Source organism: Triticum dicoccoides, chromosome 3B (assembly GCF_002162155.2).
Source record: "Triticum dicoccoides isolate Atlit2015 ecotype Zavitan chromosome 3B, WEW_v2.0, whole genome shotgun sequence".
NCBI lineage: Eukaryota > Viridiplantae > Streptophyta > Magnoliopsida > Poales > Poaceae > Triticum > Triticum dicoccoides.
The window spans coordinates 328,758,391-328,777,224 of NC_041385.1; positions in this window are offsets into that span (position 1 = coordinate 328,758,391).

Consider the following 18,834-nt stretch of genomic DNA (forward strand, 5'->3'; position numbering starts at 1 on the left):
GCCGCTCGTCCTCCATCTCGCAGCAGGCGGCGATCCTTGGTGGGGTGCTTGTAGATGAGAACAGAGGACTATTCTATGTATCTTCCCAAGGCGGCCGAAACAAAAGTTCAAAACCAGCAATAAATTGTAGCGCTCGCAGCTCACTTCCCGGTATGGTGAGCGTGCGTGGCAGACTTCTCACAATCATCCCGTCTAATCAAACATCTTCCCACTATAGTAAATGGTTAGTTGAATGCCCACGGTTGGACTAATATGACCGTTTGTGATAATAACATGGTGGCTATTTGTTCAAAATCCCAAGGAAAATAAATGTATAAAAAGGCGAAAAGAACCCTAAATAATTTCATATGTTTAGCACAGTTGCATGTTTCCTTTGTAAAATAAATCAAGGAGAGAAGATACAATGTATGTCATTTTGCACACAGATCATGTGACCAAGTTCCCTCTCGGAACCATGAGGCTTCTTGATAGAAGCTCCGGTTTGTATGAAAGAAAATATGGGTCAAAGCCGAGTTGAAAAGGGCAGCAATATCTAACCCCAGCTTACAGAAGGTACAAAATCACGATGATTAATTGTTCATCAGGTTTACACAAAATCTTAAATTGAACAGGACAATAACAACAAAAGGCACAAACATATATGTAGGACATTCAAAATCAGTTCTCAAGATCTAGCTATGAATTATTAGCACGCACGCTAAACCTGGTCGGATTATTAGCAAAAGAATCATTTGTATAGAACAAACAATTAATCACTAACCATAGATACCATTCAAACAATCAATACACTACACGGATCTAAGAAATCCTACTGTAATTTCATGGACTGGGTGGACATAACCAAAGATTTTTGTTCCCAACCAAAGGTGAGGGGGGACTAACTGGTTTTTTGTCAGAGTCAGAGTTGTTGCCGGAGTAGTTGTGGACCTCCGGCTTGTCAGGACCCCGACTCAATGCCACACCGATCTAGCATGTAACACCTAATATAACTTTGCGGCCTCACGCACGGTATGCCCACGGGTGTCGCCTTACCAGGCCCGGGACCATTTGCGCCTTTTCGCACACATATATGATAGTGTCGCTAGCATCCATATGACAAGGAGCCCGGGCTGACATGGCTAGTCGTGAACCCAAAGTGGCACTAACTTACAGGGACATGCATACATGACCCAGCAACGAACATGTCGGTCATCAGCGAGTGAATCCGGGCTGTAGCAGCTGGGCTAGCAGGACTCCGGTAAACCGGGCTATAGAAGGCTAACAGGACTCTAATAGAAACCACGTTACATTTCCCCGAAGGGACAGACACAGGAACGAAGAGGGACACATGTCAGCCACCCTAAGTGTTCCAGAGCAGTAGCAAGCTACCAAGGCTCAGTTGAAGCACTAGGAGACATTTCCCGGTAAGAGAGGCTACTAAGGATAAACAACTAGATAGTCAGATCCCACACATACCAAGCATTTCAATAACATACACACAATATGCTTGATATGTGCAAATACAGCATGGCATCACAACATGACTCTACAACTCAAAATATTTTATTCAATAGGCTCTAAGGAGCGATATATTACAAACATGGGTCTCATGACCCAACATTCAGAGCATACAAGTCAAAGCACAAACGGAAGCTTAACATGTCTGAGTACAGATATCTACAAATGAAAAAGGCTGAGAAGCCTGACTATCTACTAGATCCTGCCGAGGGCACAAGATCGTAGTTGAGGTAACAAGCTAAACGTCGAAGTCCACGCGGAACTACTAGCGAGACTGAAGTCTCTCTGCAAAAACATAAATTAAGCAAACATGAGTACAAATGTACCCAGCAAGACTTACATTAGAAGTAACTACATATGCATCATTATCAACAAAGGGGGTGGTGGAGTTAACTGCAGCAAGCCAGCTTAGACTCGGTGGCTATCCTGAACTACGACAGCAGGTAACTGTTCTGAGGTGGCGCAAACGAGTCCACATATTCACCATATCAATACACCACTATGGATCCGCTCCCATCTCCCTCCGAGAACGCCATCCATAGCACTCACGCTTATCTTGCGTATTTTAGAGTATCCACTTTCACTTGTCTATGAACTGTACAGGCAACCCAGAAGTCCTTTACCGCGGACACGACTATTCGAATAGATGATGTTAACCGTGTAGGGGTGTACTTCTTCACACACGCTCTCACCACTTACCGCCGTTTACACGACATGTACTCGGCAACCTTCAAGCGGAAGCCCAACGAGGGTGTCGGCCACGGCCTACCTAAACACTCAAGTCTATAGTCCAGGCTTATCACCTATTCAAGTTCCATCCGCAGGGAGTCCGGCCGAAGTTTCCACATACGGCGCCGAACTATATGTGCAGGGTTCTTGAGATACCAAACGGGCGCCCGGTACACCGTGCCACGTGCCTACCGCATCACAGCCCACCCCTCAGGTCAGTGCTGTGCACCGCCTCCAGCATACTACAAACACCAGAAACTACTTGCAACTCCTGGACAGAGGACAAGGGTGATTAAGAAGCCGAGAGGGTCCATTGGTTTCGGGCCCAATGCGTGGTAGTAACTGTTTCATGGATCACAAACATAGAACTCAGTTCCTGAGGACGGCTTCAATGAGACAACCCACCATGTAGTCCTACATGGCCTCTCACCGCTACCTTTACCAAATCGTGTTCATACACTTAGCTCACACACAGTAAGACATGTTCATACACCTCTAATTCATCCCCGATGAATCAGACCTGACTCAACTCTAAGCAGTAGCAGGCATGACAAACAAGCATGAAGGCACATCAGGGCTCAAACAACTCCTACTCATGCTAGTGGGTTTCATCTATTTACTGTGGCAATGACAGGTCATGCAGAGGAAGGGGTTCAACTACCGCAGTAAATAACAGATATGTCGTTGTTGTCCTAATGTAGTAAAGGAGAGCAGGAGCGAGAGAGTAGGGTTGTCTCGAAATGAACAAGGGGTTTTGCTTGCCTGGCACTTCTGAAGATAATATAGTTCTTCATTGGTGTTATCAAACTCATTGTCAGAACCACGTCTATCAAGAGGGAACAACCACCAGCAACAGAGAAGGAACATAATCAATGCAATGCGCAATATGATGCATGATCATGACATGTCAGTATGCTGTGATTTGAGCTAATGCAACTAGCAATAGGTTAAATGGAGTTGGTTTGAACCCTAGGTTCAAATTCAAACTCCACATGTGAAGGTTTAAATGCCATTTATATGATTTGGCCTAAACAGCAGCCATAAGTTGGTCTAACATGCATGAAAATGGTACAGATGGATAGATTGGATTTTTCTGATCATTTTTCATATATAAATTATTTCAATCTGAGTTATAGATTATTTTCTATGATTTTTAGAAGTTTAAAACATTTTCTGAAATAAATAAACCATTTAAGATTTATTTAATTTCTAGAAAAGAATTACTACGTTAGTGTGACATCACTGTGATGTTAGCGGTCAACAGGGGTGGTCCAGGTCAAACTGACGAGCGGGGCCTGCGTGTGAGTGTCAAACTAACTAACCTATTTTAATTTGTACTAATGTAGAAATTAGTTAGGGGCTGGCCCCACATCTGAGTGACTCGGAGGGGGGTCAAACTGGGTCAACCCGGGTCAAACCCGCTGGAGTTGACCCGGGGCTCGTTGCCGGCAAGGCCAGAGACGGCGGAGGGGCTCGGGATTCCTCCACGGGGCACCGTTCGAGGCGTTGTTGGGCTCTACGTGTAGCTGGCGCAATGGCGCATCTATTGGTGGTCGTGGTTGGGCCTGGAGTGGCCGGAGTCGACGGCGGCGAGCTCGGTTGCGGCTGCTGGAGTTCTGGTTGCCACTGGTTAGCTGATGTGGCATGCAAACGGGAGGGTGCTTGCGCTAGGAATGCTCTACGGGATGTTGCGAACGCGTTAGGCTTGCTGGGGTGACCAAATGGTCACCGGAGCTACGTCGACGGCGAGCTCGGGCGGCGGCGTGCTACGGACATCCAGGGGGCGATGCCTACGATGAGCAAATGACGTGGAGAAGAGGGGGTTCGATGCAGGATCTCACAGCGAGTCGGACGAGGTAGACGGAGAGCTCGGGGAGGCAGAGACGGTGACGGAACGACGATGGTGATCTCGGTGTTGGGAGGTTGAAGACGAGCTCGGTGAGGTCGTTCGGGGGCTTCCGGTGCCGCGTGGCTCGGCGGAGAGGGCAAAGGCGACGAGGCGGAGCTTCTTGACTACTCGAGGGGACAAGGGAGAGGCGATGGCCGTGGTGGTGCTCGTCGTCGGCGGCGGGCGCGTTCGGTGAGGTGGGGAACGGCGAGGGAGAGAGTAGGGGGTAAGTGAGAGAGGTCGGGCGGATCGGAACGACACCGGGGCGTTCATCCACGCTTCCAGGGGCTGGGCGGCAAGCAGGAGGTGGCGAGGCATGTGCTCGTGCACGGCGGCCACACGCGTTGTCCTCCTGGCAGGACGTAAGTTATGACTGGCACAGGCCAGTGGGCTGGGCCTCTGCTAGGCCGCTAGGTAAGTGCCCAGTTCTTTCTCTCCCTCTCTTTTATTTAAATTATGTTTTCTATTTTTCTGTAATTCTGAGCTTTATTAAAAATACCAAAACATTTCCAAAAATCCTGAAAATAGTTGTGGGCTCTGTTGGGATTATTCCTAACAGCCCACACTTAAGTTCAGAATTAATTAAGCACTTAAAATAATATATAGTATTTAAATGCCCAATTGCAAATAGCATATGCTTTAATTCAGTGACCTTAGGTGTCCTAGGAAAATATGAACCAATTTTTGGCAGAGGTTCTAACCCAAGGCAAAAATGATGGACATTTTAGAAGGGCATTTCAGGTTCATTGAAAATGATTTTATGTTGAACCTATTTGATTTGATCTGGTGCTAGCGTGTGATCAGTCCCCGTTTCAATTTTGAAAGAATTTAAACATGATGCAACACATGACTAGCTAGCTCAGAGCATACCAGAACTAGGGATGTGACAACTCACCCCCACTAAAAAATAATCCCGTCCCGAGATTCAAGCGTTGGGTAAGATGAAGGGGGGAACACAAACTAACATGATCTTCACGACCCAGGTTGCACTTCATAAGGGCGTTGATTCAATCACCATCTTTGTCTCGATGTATTGCTCTGAGAACTCCAGCCAACATAACAACGAGAGGAAAAGGAAACTCTAGAAGGATCGATCTTCTCAAAGATCAAACAACTCAGGATCAACTCAAGCGGTGAGACATTGAAACATCTCTCGAGCTGAGACACCAAGCATACATCTAGAGGGATCGAGTGAAACAGATGACGGAGGTTCACTAGGTAGACAACAATTCAACACTTAAGAAGGTGGTGAACGGTTGTCAACGTAGCGAGGAGTTGAGTTGCCATTATACCATAACAGGGCACCTTAGGGAAGGTGACTCATAGAAATATCCCCTTAAGTGGCAATAAGAATTACCTTTAATTCAGAGATCATTGAAGCTCTTTATACCAGCCTAAGGCAAATCACAATCGATCATTTGAAGGAGTCCGAAAGAATGGCATACTCGGGCTAGTATGGATGATGTGGATTACCTTGTTGAAGACGACGCAATGGATGATTTTTCTTATCATTGGAAATGGATGGAATCCATGGTAGAATGGCACATTGGCGGTGCAAGCTGGGAACAAAATGCAAATACTGGGAATGCTGCTAGCAACTGGGAATAACTCAACAGACGAGAGTGATTCCACTGTTGAAAAGTTATAGCATAACCGAGGAAAACTGGGAGCAATCCCAGTTAGTGCCGGTGATAACACCTGGTGCTTGTGCGTGCTCTCAAGAACTTGAGCATTTCCATGTTCATCAAGGATTTACCAATATCCATGTCAAGGATCCTAGCAACACAACATACTACAATGATGAATAGCGATGGATGATGCAGATGCAAAGGAAGATGACACTTTCTCATATTTCACCTTAGCGAGGCTGTTGAGGATATAACTACTGAGTGTAAACCGCCCAGGAGGGGCCGGTTCATGCTCAACCATACTTAAGCCCATGAAGACAAGAAGATGGCGCTTTACTGATAAAGCTTAGAGGCCCGAAGCCTAGAGGCAGATTAGGGCCCATAGTGTTAAACTGTCATAGTTGTATAACTTGTATTGTAAGATAGGGAAAGGGAGAGACTGAGCCGAACACTTGTATGAGTCGGCCTCGGGACCCTATAAACCGGCCGGGCGTCAACCTGTGTATATAAAGGGACGACCCGGTGGCGGTTCAGGGAACAGACAACAACTCGAGACTCAGGCAAAGCGTATTTGCTCCCTGGTCATCGAAACCCCAATAATTCCATCACAACTAGACGTAGGCTTTTACCTTCATCGAAGGGGCCAAACTAGTATAAACTCTCGTGTCCCTTGTCCGGTTTAACCCCTTCAGGCTAATCTCGTTGCGATGGCTCCACAACTAAGTCCTTCCACTAGGACATCTGACGTGATATTTCCACGACAGTTGGCACCCACCGTGGGGCTATCGCACGATAGTTTCAAGTTCTTGAAGGGCAGCTTTGAAGGACTCAAGGGGTACGTGGTTGGCCGGATGACCAAGAGTCATCGCGGCAAGCTCTACATCGACGATGAAGGATGGGGCCCCAAGGCCGGCTCAATTGAGTACGGGTACCAGGTCCCCTTTGGTGGAATTCACGTTTTCATTGGCAAGATCGGCGAATCGGGTCCTGAGCCGGACATCTCCGCCGACCTCATCGAAACGGCTCAGCGTGCAAGTCCTTCCCGGGTTCAGCCTGCCATGAAGCGTGCGTTCGTAGGATTCATCCATGGTATGGAATCTGAACCGATGTCTGATGGTGAGACGGCCGTCTACTCAGATGGTGAATCGTCCACTGGCGAAACCGAGTCGCGATACCAACTGCACGATGGCCGGTTTGAAGGATACTCCGATGGCGACAGTATTCCGGGTCCCCTTGAACCGCCAAACCGGGTTGCGATCTTCATGGCCGGTACGCAGCCACCGTACAATCTTCATCTACAGCAGCAATGGTCTCCGGATCGGTAGCCGCGGCGGGAGGCCCGGTGTGCCGGCCGGCTCATGTTCTTGCCGGTTTACTGGACAATTTGACGGCACTGTTGACCACAACAGTAACTCCAGAGACTCAAGTTCAGCACAATACGGATGTTACAAAGCTAAATGATCAGATAGTTCAGGCTAAGGCGGACTTGGCAGATGAGGATGCCAGGATGGATGAAGAGCGGGCCGCTTTAGATGCCCAGTCAGAACAGATCCAGGCACAGAATTACCGGCTCATGTTGGATCAGAACGCATCAAACGGTGTCATGAGAAGGAAGTACCGGTATCGACTGCCGCAAATTTAGGAGGGTATGAATCTCTTCAGTACACCAGGAGCTGGGCCTAGCAATCCGGTAGGAGTAAACCGGACTGAGGCACCTGGGGCGGCGCCGGATCAGCCACGGGCGATGGACCCGCCTCGACGGACGGATAACCCGCCACAGTATGTAGCAACACCACCGGGTCACTTTCCCAGCCCCTTGGATAATATGATTGCGGCAGCCTCACGTTTGGCGGCTATTCCAATTGAGGGTGATTCGTTAGCAGCGATTGAGACTCGACAAGCTAGGGATCTTCTTCAAACTGTCATTGTTCAGCAACAGGCTTATTCCTACAGCCGAGATAGAATACATTCAACCCCTCGTCTGAGCAAGAGTTATAGCAGGCACATGGACAAACCGGCTGTGTCAAGCAGTACGCGGCATCGTGATGCCCCTCGAGGGCCTAATCCGGCGAACGGCGGTTTGAATGCTCGGGATGTAGTGGATAATGGTAGAGCACGAAGGGAGGCTGCATTAGCAGCGCAACACGTGGGTCGTCATCAACCCGCCCTGGTTCAACCAACAGCGTCAGTAGAGCGAGGGACAGGGCTTGCCTTCAGCTCTTGGGGAGTACCGTGTCTCATCCCAGCCCTCCGTAATGTACGGTTGCCCAAGGATTTCAAAGGGCCGCGCAAGGTGCCTAATTACACCGCTGATCAACCCCCCGAGGCGTGGGTTGAGAGTTATAAGATGGCGATGGAGATGCTAGATGTGGATGAAGCGGCATGTGCAAAATACTTCACCATGATGTTAGAAGGAATGGCTCGCACCTGGTTGAAGAGCCTGCCTGCTAACTCGATCAATTCATGGGATGAGTTGAAGGCCAAGTTCATAGCAAACTTCAAAGATACATGCAAGCAGCCTATGTCCATTGTAGATCCGGCGGCTTGTGTCCAAGGAGAGAATGAATCAACAACCCATTGGGTGTGCCGGGTTTCAGAAATTTTGCACTCATCAGGCCGCATCAATCCGGATACAGCAATTGTGACGTTGGAGGGCAATTGCCGGTTTATGTCACTTAAAATGAAGTTAGGACGGCTCAAGCGTCACTGCAATGATATGGGAACACTCATGGCGGTTCTGGTTAAATATGCCGACTCTGATAATACCACGGACCCTGATTCTGATGAAGAGAAACAGGACAAGGGAAAGAAGAATGCCGGTTCAAAGGGACAACATAACCAGGTGGGCCACAGAAATAATGGTAAGCGTAAAGCAGACAAGTCCGATTTTGTGGCTAACACCAGTATGCAGGGTAATATGCAGCACCGTAAGGGTAAACTGCCCCACCGCGGTGGAGGAATGAATTTGGAACGCCTGTTAAACCAGCCTTGCCCAAAGCACGGGACAAAGGAAGCTCCGGCCACGCACCTTTGGAAGGATTGCCACATCATGAGGGAATTCAAAAACTCTGATCTTTTCCGGTATGATCAGGGTCCATTAGGCGGTTCCGGTCCAGGATTTCATGGGCCAGGTTATGGTTGTGGCGGTTCAAACTCAGGGTTTCAGAATAATTAGGGCAATCAGAATAACCAAGGTGGTAACCATCAATAGGGTAATCAGGGGAATCCACAGTAGTCGGGTTATCAGAGCAACCCAAAGCAGTTAAATGGTGGACAGTATCATATCTTCACTACTAGCTTGTGCAAGCGCGATCAGAAACTTCATAGAAGGGCAGTGAACTCCGTTGAACCGGCAGTACCCCATTATCTGCGATGGTCGAAGCAGCCTATTGTCTGGAGCAGAGAGGATCATCCGCCCCGGGTTGACAATCCGGGTTACCTAGCTTTGGTGGTTGCACCGCAGATGGGAGGTTATAAGTTCACTAAGGTGCTCATGGACGGAGGGAGCAGTATCAATATTTTGTACTATGAAACCTTCCGGCGTATGGGGTTGACAGATAAGAACCTTAGACCGTCAAACACCGTTTTCCATGGAGTGGTGCCTGGTAAATCGGCTTACCCAGTTGGAAAGATAACTCTTGAGGTGCTTTTCGGAGATGATCATGATTCTAGGTCAGAGACGCTGACCTTTGAAGTGGTCAAGATCAGAACTCCGTACCACGCTTTATTTGGTCGGCCGGTTTACACTAAATTCATGGCGAGGCTATGTTATGTTTATCTGCAGCTCAAGATGCCGGGTCACAAAGGAACCATCACGGTTCATTATAGCCGTAAGATTGCTCTGGAGTGTGAGGAAGGTGATGCAGCCTATGCCGAATTGGTTTGTGCAATGGAAGAGTTAAAGTTTTATAAGGACAATCTTGATCTGGCAGACATGACTTCTTTAAATAAGCCCACCACAGAGCATGATACGGCTTTGAAGTTTAAATCGGCTGATGAAACCAAGTTGGTTGACTTTATTCCTGGCGATTCATCCAAGCAATTCAGCATCAGCGTCAACTTGCATCCCAAATAGGAAAGCGCGCTCATCGAGTTCATCCGTGAGAACCGGGACATCCTTGCATGGAAGCCTTCTGACATGCCAGGTGTACCGAGGGAACTCGCTGAGCACACTCTTAATATTGATCCAAAGTTCAAACCGGTCAAACAGTTTCTTCGCTGCTTTAATGAGGAACGGCGCAAGGCCATTGGAGAAGAGGTAGCCCGGCTCCTGGCAGCAAGGTTTATCGTGGAAGTATTTCACCCAGAGTGGTTGGCTAATCCGGTGCTAGTACTTCAGAAAAAGAACACTTGGCGTATGTGTGTGGATTACATAGATTTGAACAAAGCTTGCCCGGCTGATCCCTTTGCCCTCCCTCGTATTGATCAAATCATTGATGCTATGGCGGGTTGTTAGTGTTTGAGTTTTCTGGATGCTTATTCCAGTTATCATCACATCAAGATGGCCGTTAAGGACCAAGAGAAGACAGCTTTCATTACTCCCTTTAGAGCCTTCTGCTATGTATCCATGCCTTTTGGGCTCAAGAGTACCCAGGCAACTTATCAACGTTGTGTGCAGAATTTTCTTCATACTCAGATTGGGCGCAACATTCATGCCTATGTGGACGATATTGTGGTCAAGTCCAGGAAAGCAGAGACGCTCATCTCTGATTTGCAAGAAACCTTTGATAATCTCCGATTTTATAAAATGATGCTCAATCCGGCTAAATGTGTCTTTGGTGTACCGGCTGGCAAGCTCTTTTGTTTTCTGGTGTCCAATCGAGGCATTGAAGCTAATCCAGAAAAGATCAAGGCTATCACGTCTCTGGCTAAACCGGCATGTATTAATGATGTTCAACGTCTGGCGGGTCATATTGCGGCTTTGAGCCGGTTTATCAGCAGGTTGGGAGAGAAGGCGATCCCTCTGTACCAAATGTTGAAGAAGATAGACAATTTTGTCTGGAGCGAGGCTGCTGATGCGGCGTTTGAAGACTTGAAGAAGCAGTTGGCTGAACCGACGGTTCTTGCCGCACCAGTTGATAAGGATCCGCTGCTGTTATATGTGGCTGCTAATGCCCGAGCTGTCAGTGTTGCCATCGTGGTGGAGAGCAAGGAGGCTGGGAAGGAATATCTGGTTCAAAGGCCGGTTTACTATATCAGTGAAGTGCTCATTGAGTCAAAGGAAAGATATCTGCATTGGCAGAAGCTGGTGTATGGGGTTTTTATGGCAAGTCGGAAGCTTAAACAGTATTTTCAAGTTCACCCCATCACAGAGGTCAGTTCTGCTCCTTTGGGGGATATAATCCAAAACAGGGAAGCAACCGGCCGGGTTGCCAAGTGGGCTATTGAGCTTGGGCCGCACGGTTTGAAGTATATGCCTCGAACAACAATCAAATCCCAAGGCCTTGTGGATTTCATCAATGATTGGACAGAGTTGCAGATACTGGAGGACAAACCGGACAATACATACTGGACTATTCACTTTGATGGGTCCAGGCAATTGGAGGGATCGGGGGCTGGAGTTGTCCTTACTTCCCCTCGAGGTGATAAAATTCATTATGTTCTTTGCTTAATGTTCCCTTGTACTAACAATGCAGCTGAATATGAGGCCTTACTCCACGGTCTTCGAGTGGCTAAGGAGATGAACTTAAGCCGAGTACGATGCCTTGGAGATTATGATCTGGTGGCTCAACAAGTTTCTGGCACTTGGGACTCTAAAGATCCCCTCATGGCGGCTTACAGGCGAGAAGTAGATATTATGGCTGGTCACTTCAAAGGTTATCAGGTTGAGCACATTGATCGGCGCAAAAATGAGGTAGCTGACGCCTTAAGCCAGCTAGGATCTCAGCGTAAACCGGTGCCGCCCAATAGCTTTTTGGACGTCTTGCATAACCCGTCGGTTCAACTGCCCACAGAGGAGGACCTCGCTATTCCTGATCCGGAGGCACAGTTGGTGGCCACTTTACATGTCATACCGGATTGGACGATTTCATACTTGGCGTATATGAACCGAGGTGAGTTACCAGAAGATAAAGTTCTAGCCAGACAGATAATTCGGCGATCCAAGTCCATGACAATCGTCAATGGCGAGTTGCATCATTGTAGTGTTTCAGGGGCGTTTCAGCATTGCATTTCTCCTGAAGAAGGCCGTGAGATTTTATGCAAGATCCACGAAGGAGACTGTGGTCATCACGCCGGTTCAAAATCTTTGGTGGCTAAAGCTTTTCCTCATGGTTTTTACTGGTTGACGGCTCATGCCGATGCTAAGGACCTGGTAAAGCGGTGTGATGCTTGTCAGAAGTTTTTATGCCAAGCTCATGTTCCGGCTCAAGAGCTAAGGATGATTCCAATAACTTGGCCGTTTTCTACTTTGGGGCTTGATATGGTGGGTCCTTTTAAGCGATCCAAAGATAAGAAGACCCACCTCTTGGTGACGGTTGAAAATTCACTAAGTGGGTTGAAGCAGAGCCAATAAGCAAATGTGACGCAGCCACGGTAGTTCAATTCCTCAAGAAGGTGATGTTCCGTTTTAGTGTAAACCGCCCAGGAGGGGCCGGTTCACGCTCAACCATACTAAAGCCCATGAAGACAAGAAGATGGCGCTTTACTGATAAAGCTTAGAGGCCCGAAGCCCAGAGGCGGATTAGGGCCCATAGTGTTAAACTGTGATAGTTGTATAACTTGTATTGTAAGATAGGGAAAGGGAAAGACCGAGCCGAACACTTGTATGAGTCGGCCTCGGGACTCTGTAAACCGGCCGGGCGTCAACCTGTGTATATAAAGGGACGACCCGACAGCGGTTCAGGGAGAATAGACAACAACTCGAGACTCAGGAAAAGCGTATTTGCTCCCTGGTCATCGAAACCCCAATAATTCCATCACAACTAGATGTAGGCTTTTACCTTCATTGAAGGGGCCGAACTAGTATAAACTCTCGTGTCCCTTGTCCAGTTTAACCCCTTCAGGCTAATCTCGTTGCGATGGCTCCACGACTAAGTCCTTCCACTAGGACATCTGACGTGATATTTCCATGACAGAGGCCAAGGGGACAAAATCTGGATGATCGACCGAGAGACATTTAGCACTCCGCTTCTAATGTTCTCCTTGATGTGCTAGCGCAACCCGTTTATTAAACTGGGTTGATATCTAGGACATCAAGTAAGGGTCGAACTTCGGGAACACAAAAATCATAAGGAATAACTACGGAAGTAAATCCATACGAAATCCTCATGGGGAGGATGTCAACTTCTTCAACCAAGATACTACAATAGTACGCCTTCCGGCTAGGTGTGTTTGCCACGACATCCACGTTATCGGGTTACAGAGGGACCAATATTATAATTCTTGGAACACATCCCAACCATCATATCTGCGTGAGATTCAGGTCTGGTTGGTGTCAGGATATTCCAGACTCACCAAGTCTAGAAAGGAAAATGAAAGTTTACAACACAAATCGACGAGACAGCGTTGCGAGATTCTCGAGGAATGAACTGCGATAGCAAGCTCCAAAACATGAGTTGGTTCTGCTACAATCATGTGAACATGTTGTCCTAGACAAACATGATCACATGGTAGTCTTACAATAAAACACTACCGAGTTCTGGTTGGGAACCATCATTGAGGATAACGGAATCTTGTGCAAATCCGTCTGGTACCTTCAGGACTAGCACGTAGAACTTATTATCCTTGAACAAATCAATCAGTGTCTTGGTGTGCTAGTAAATAACGATGGATTGGAGGTAGCTAATCTCTCAAGCCATGGTATACTTCGCACGTGCATGACTGACTTGGGACGATTCCAGAGGAAACAACATTGACTTTCTCAAATTCACGGTGGCAACTTGCATCAACTGCACATGAACTGAAGGAACTCACTTCTTACATCTGAACATATGCTTCAGGAGCGGGTCATGAAGATAATACTTATAGAAGTTTCCAACACTAGTTGGATGTTCAATACGACTCATGGAGAAGATAACAATGTTGCTAATGGGATCAACAACAATTCATCCAGATTTCCATACAAATGGAATTCCACAATCATATAAACAAGGTGATAGCATTGGTCAGACCAAAAGATATAATGGTGTATGCTCGAGGGATCAACCAGGAGTAAGACAGCATTATGAACATCGTTGGTTCTGATTTGATTTGATGATATCCCATATGCAAATCAAAGATTTGGGTAAGACAATAGATACAACAATTGACACGAGGATCAATCAATGAATATATCATGTTTCTTCAACACACAAAGATATCTATTTGGAATGAACTAAGTCGGATAAAGCCTTTATTTTCCAACTCTCCAAGTTGCCGTTTAGCTTAACCAACTAGCTCAGGGGTATCCAACACAGACTCCTGGAGAAGGGGTGGTTTACAGGGATAAACCAATTTGATCACGAACTCAACATAGCGGTCAGGTGACGACCTGGTGATACTTCCGAGAAGATATTCAGAAAATCACGAACCACCGATATGTTATTAAGCTCAGGAATAATCTTGCTTTCGAGGCAAGACGATATGATCAAAGAGTGAGGGATCAATACGATTCCAACTCATTGAATGAAAGGTACACCTGGAAATAGGACTGGGTAGCACGATCAATCTTAGGATGGTGATTCAATAACCAATACACTAAGGATGAACTTATTGTACTTTAACTACTAAGCAATAGAGTTGCTAGGAGTATAGATTTCATACATCACGATTCATTTGCCGGTATTCCGGTTGCAACAACACGGGGACCAAGAAATGAGTAATGATGGAGAGAGTATCACTGTATTAAGAGTTCATAGGATGGTGTGCAATTCCCATGGCATTCTTGATATAAAGATGGTAATACTACAAGGTAGAACAGAACAAAAGCTGGGTTGGCATTTTATCTGCGAGGTACAACTACTTTGACCCAATCCTGGATGTGGATGAGGTATTGGAGTTTGTTTCTCCTACTCATTCTGGAATAGAATGGCTTGACGAACCACAAGAGTAATATTCCTACGATGTGGTTCCTAGTGGGATCTTTTTCATACTAGTGGGATTTTTTTATTATAGAACTTGGCTTGTATATTCCTACGATGGGGTTCCTCAAATGCCCTAGGTCTTCGTGAGCAAGCAAGTGGGATGCACACCCACTAGTTTTCTTTTGTTGAGCATTCATTTATAGCTCTAGTGCATCCGTTGCATGGCAATCCCTACTCCTCATGTTGACATCAATTGATGGGCATCTCCATAGCCCGTTGATTATCCTCGTCAATGTGATACTTTCTCCTTTTTTTTTCTTCTCCACACAATCCCCATCATCATGTTCTATTCCACCCATAGTGCTATATCCATGGCTCATGCTCATGTATTGTGTGAAGGTTGAAAAAGTTTGAGCTTATTTAAGTATGAAACAATTGCTTGGCTTGTCATCGGGGGTATAGAAGTTGGGAACATCTTTGTGTGATGAAAATTAAGCATAGCCTTACTATATGATTTTGTAGGGATGAACTTTCTTTTGCCATGTTATTTTGAGAAGACATGATTACTTTGATTAGTATGCTTGAAGTGTTACTATTTCTTTTATCAATATGAACTTTTATTTTGAATCATTTGGATCTGAACATTCATGCCACAATAAAGAAAATCACATTGAGAATTATGCTAGGTAGCATTCCACATCAAAAATTCTCTTTTTATCATTTACCTACTCGAGGACGAGCAGGAATTAAGCTTAGGGATGCTTGATATGTCTCCAACGTATCTATATTTTTGATTGTTCCATGCTATTATATTACCCCTTTTGGATGTTTATGGGCTTTATTTTACACATTTATATCATTTTTTGGGACTAACCTACTAACCGGAGGCCCAGCCCGTATTGATGTTTTTTTGCCTATTTCAGTATTTCGAAGAAAAGGAATATCAAACGGAGTCCAAACAGAATGAAACCTTCAGGAGCGTGATTTTTGGAACGAACGTGATGCAAAGGACTTGGAGTGCAAGTCAAGAAGCAGCCAAGGGCTCCACGAGATAGGAGGGCGCCCCCCCCCCCCTATAGGGCACGCCCCCTATCTCGTGGGCCCCTCGGGCGGCCACCGACGTACTTCTTCCTCCTATATAAGCCTATGTACCCCGAAAACATCCAGGGAGCCAACGAAACACAATTTCCACCACCGTAATCTTCTGTATCTGCGAGATCCCATCTTGGAGCCTTCGTCGGCGCTCCGTCGGAGGGGGAATCGACCATGAAGGGCTTCTACATCAACACCATAGCCCCTCCGATGAGTTGTGAGTAGTTTACCATAGACCTACGGGTCCATAGTTATTAGCTAGATGGCTTATTCTCTCTTTTTGGATCTCAATACAATGTTCTCCCCCTCTCTTGTGGAGATCTATTCGATGTAAATTATTTTTGCGGTGTGTTTGTCGAGATCCCATGAATTGTGGGTTTATGATCAAGTTTATCTATGAATAATAGTTGAATCTTCTCTGAATTCTTTTATGTATGATTGAGTTATCTTTGCAAGTCTCTTCGAATTATCAGTTTGGTTTGGCCTACCAGATTGATCTTTCTTGCCATGGGAGAAGTGCTTAGCTTTGGGTTCAATCATGCGGTGTCCTTTCCCAGTGACAGCAGGGGCAGCAAGGCATGTATTGTATTGTTGCCATCGAGGATAAAAAGATGGGGTTTATATCATATTGCTTGAGTTTATCCCTCTACATCATGTCATCTTGCTTAAGGCGTTACTTTGTTCATATGAACTTAATACTCTAGATGCAGGCAGGAGTCGGTCGATGTGTGGAGTAATAGTAGTAGATGCAGGCAGGAGTCGGTCTAGTTGTCACGGACGTGATGCCTATATACATGATCATGCCTAGATAATCTCATAATTATTCGCATTTCTATCAATTGCTCGACAGTAATTTGTTCACCCATCGTAATACCTATGCTATCTTGAGAGAAGCCACTAGTGAAACCTATGGCCCCTAGATCTATCTCTTATCATATTTGCTTCCAATCTACTTTTATTTGCATCTTTACTTTTTGCATCTATATTATAAAATACCAAAAATATATTTATCTTATCATACTATCTCTATCAGATCTCACTTTCACAAGTGGCCGTGAAGGGATTGACGACCCCTTTATTGCGTTGGTTGCGAGTTCTTTGTTTGTTTGTGTAGGTGCGTGGGACTTTTGAGGAGCCTCCTACTGGATTGATACCTTGGTTCTCAAAAACTGAGGGAAATACTTACGCTACTATTGCTGCATCACCCTTTCCTCTTCAAGGAAAACCAACGCAAGCTCAAGACGTAGCACGCATCACAGCCCACCACTCGGGTCAGCGCTGCGCACGGCCTCCAGCATACTACGAACACCAGAAACTACTTGCAACTCCTGGACAGAGGACAAGGGTGATTAAGAAGCCGAGAGGGTCCACTGGTTTCGGGCCCAATGCGTTGTAGTAACTGTTTCATGGATCACAAACACAGAACTCAGTTCTTGAGGACGGCTTCAATGAGACAACCCACCATGTACTCCTACATGGCCTCTCACCGCTACCTTTACCAAATCGTGTTCATACACTTAGTTCACAGACAGTACGACATGTTCACACACCTCCAATTCATCCCTGATGAATCAGACCTGACTCAACTCTAAGTAGTAGCAGGCGTGACAAACAAGAATGAACGAGTAGGCACATCAGGGCTCAAACAACTCCTACTCATGCTAGTGGGTTTCATCTATTTACTGTGGCAATGACAGGTCATGTAGTGGAAAGGGGTTCAACTACCGCAGCAAATAACAGATATGTCGTTGTTGTCCTAATGCAGTAAAAGAGAGCAGGAGCGAGAGAGTGGGATTGTATCAGAATGAACAAGGGGGGTTTTTCTTTCCTGGCACTTCTGAAGATAATATAGTTCTTCGTCAATGTCATTGAACTCATCGTCAGAACCACGTCTATCGAGAGGGAACAACCACCGGCAACAGAGTAGTAATATAATCAATGCAATGCGTAATATGATGCATGATCATGACATGTCAATATGCTGTGATTTGAGCTAATGCAACTAGCAACATGTTAAATGGAGTTGGTTTGAACCCTAGGTTCAAATTCAAACTTCATATGTGAAGGTTTAAATGCCATTTATATGATTTGGCCTAAGTAGCAGCCATAAGTTGTTCTATCATGCATGAAAATGGTACACATGGATAGATTGGATTTTTCTGATCATTTTTCATACATAAATTATTTCAATCTGAGTTTTTCTATGATTTTTAGAAGTTTATAACATTTTCTGAAATAAATAAACCATTTAAGATTTATTTAAATTCCAGAGAAGAATTTCTAGGTCAACGTGACGTCACTGTGATAGGAGGGGGGTCAAACTGGGTCAACCCGGGTCAAACTTGCCAGAGTTGACCCGGGGCTCGTCGCCGGCAAGGCTACAGACGGCGGAGGGCCTCGGTATTCCTCCATGGGGCACCGTTCGAGGCGTCGTTGGGCTCTACGGGTAGCTGGCGCAACGGCGCATCTGTTGGTGGCCGTGGTTGGGCCTGGGTGGCCATAGTCGACAGTGGCGAGATCGGTTGCGGCTGACGGAGTTCGGGTGGCCACAGGTTAGTTGTTGCGGCGTGCAATTGGGAGGGTGCTTGCACTAGGAATGCTCTACGGGACGCTGCGAACGCTTTAGACTCGCTGGGGTGACCAAATGGTCACCAGAGCTACGTCGACGGTGAGCTCGGGCGGCGGCAGGCGACGGACATCCAGGGGGCGATGCCTACGGCGAGCAAACGATGTGGAGAAGAGGGGGGTTCGATGCAGGATCTCACAGCGAGTTGGACAAGGTAGACTGAGAGCTCGGGGAGGCGGAGACGGCGACGGAACGACGATGGCGATCTCGGCGTCGGGAGGTTGAACATGAGCTCGGTGAGGTCGTTTGGGGGCTTCTGGTGCCGCGTGCCTCGGTGGAGAGGGCTAGGAAGACGAGGCAAAGCTTCTGGACTGCTCGAGGGGACGAGGGAGAGGCGATGGCCGCGGTGGTGCTCGTCGGTGGCGGCGGGCG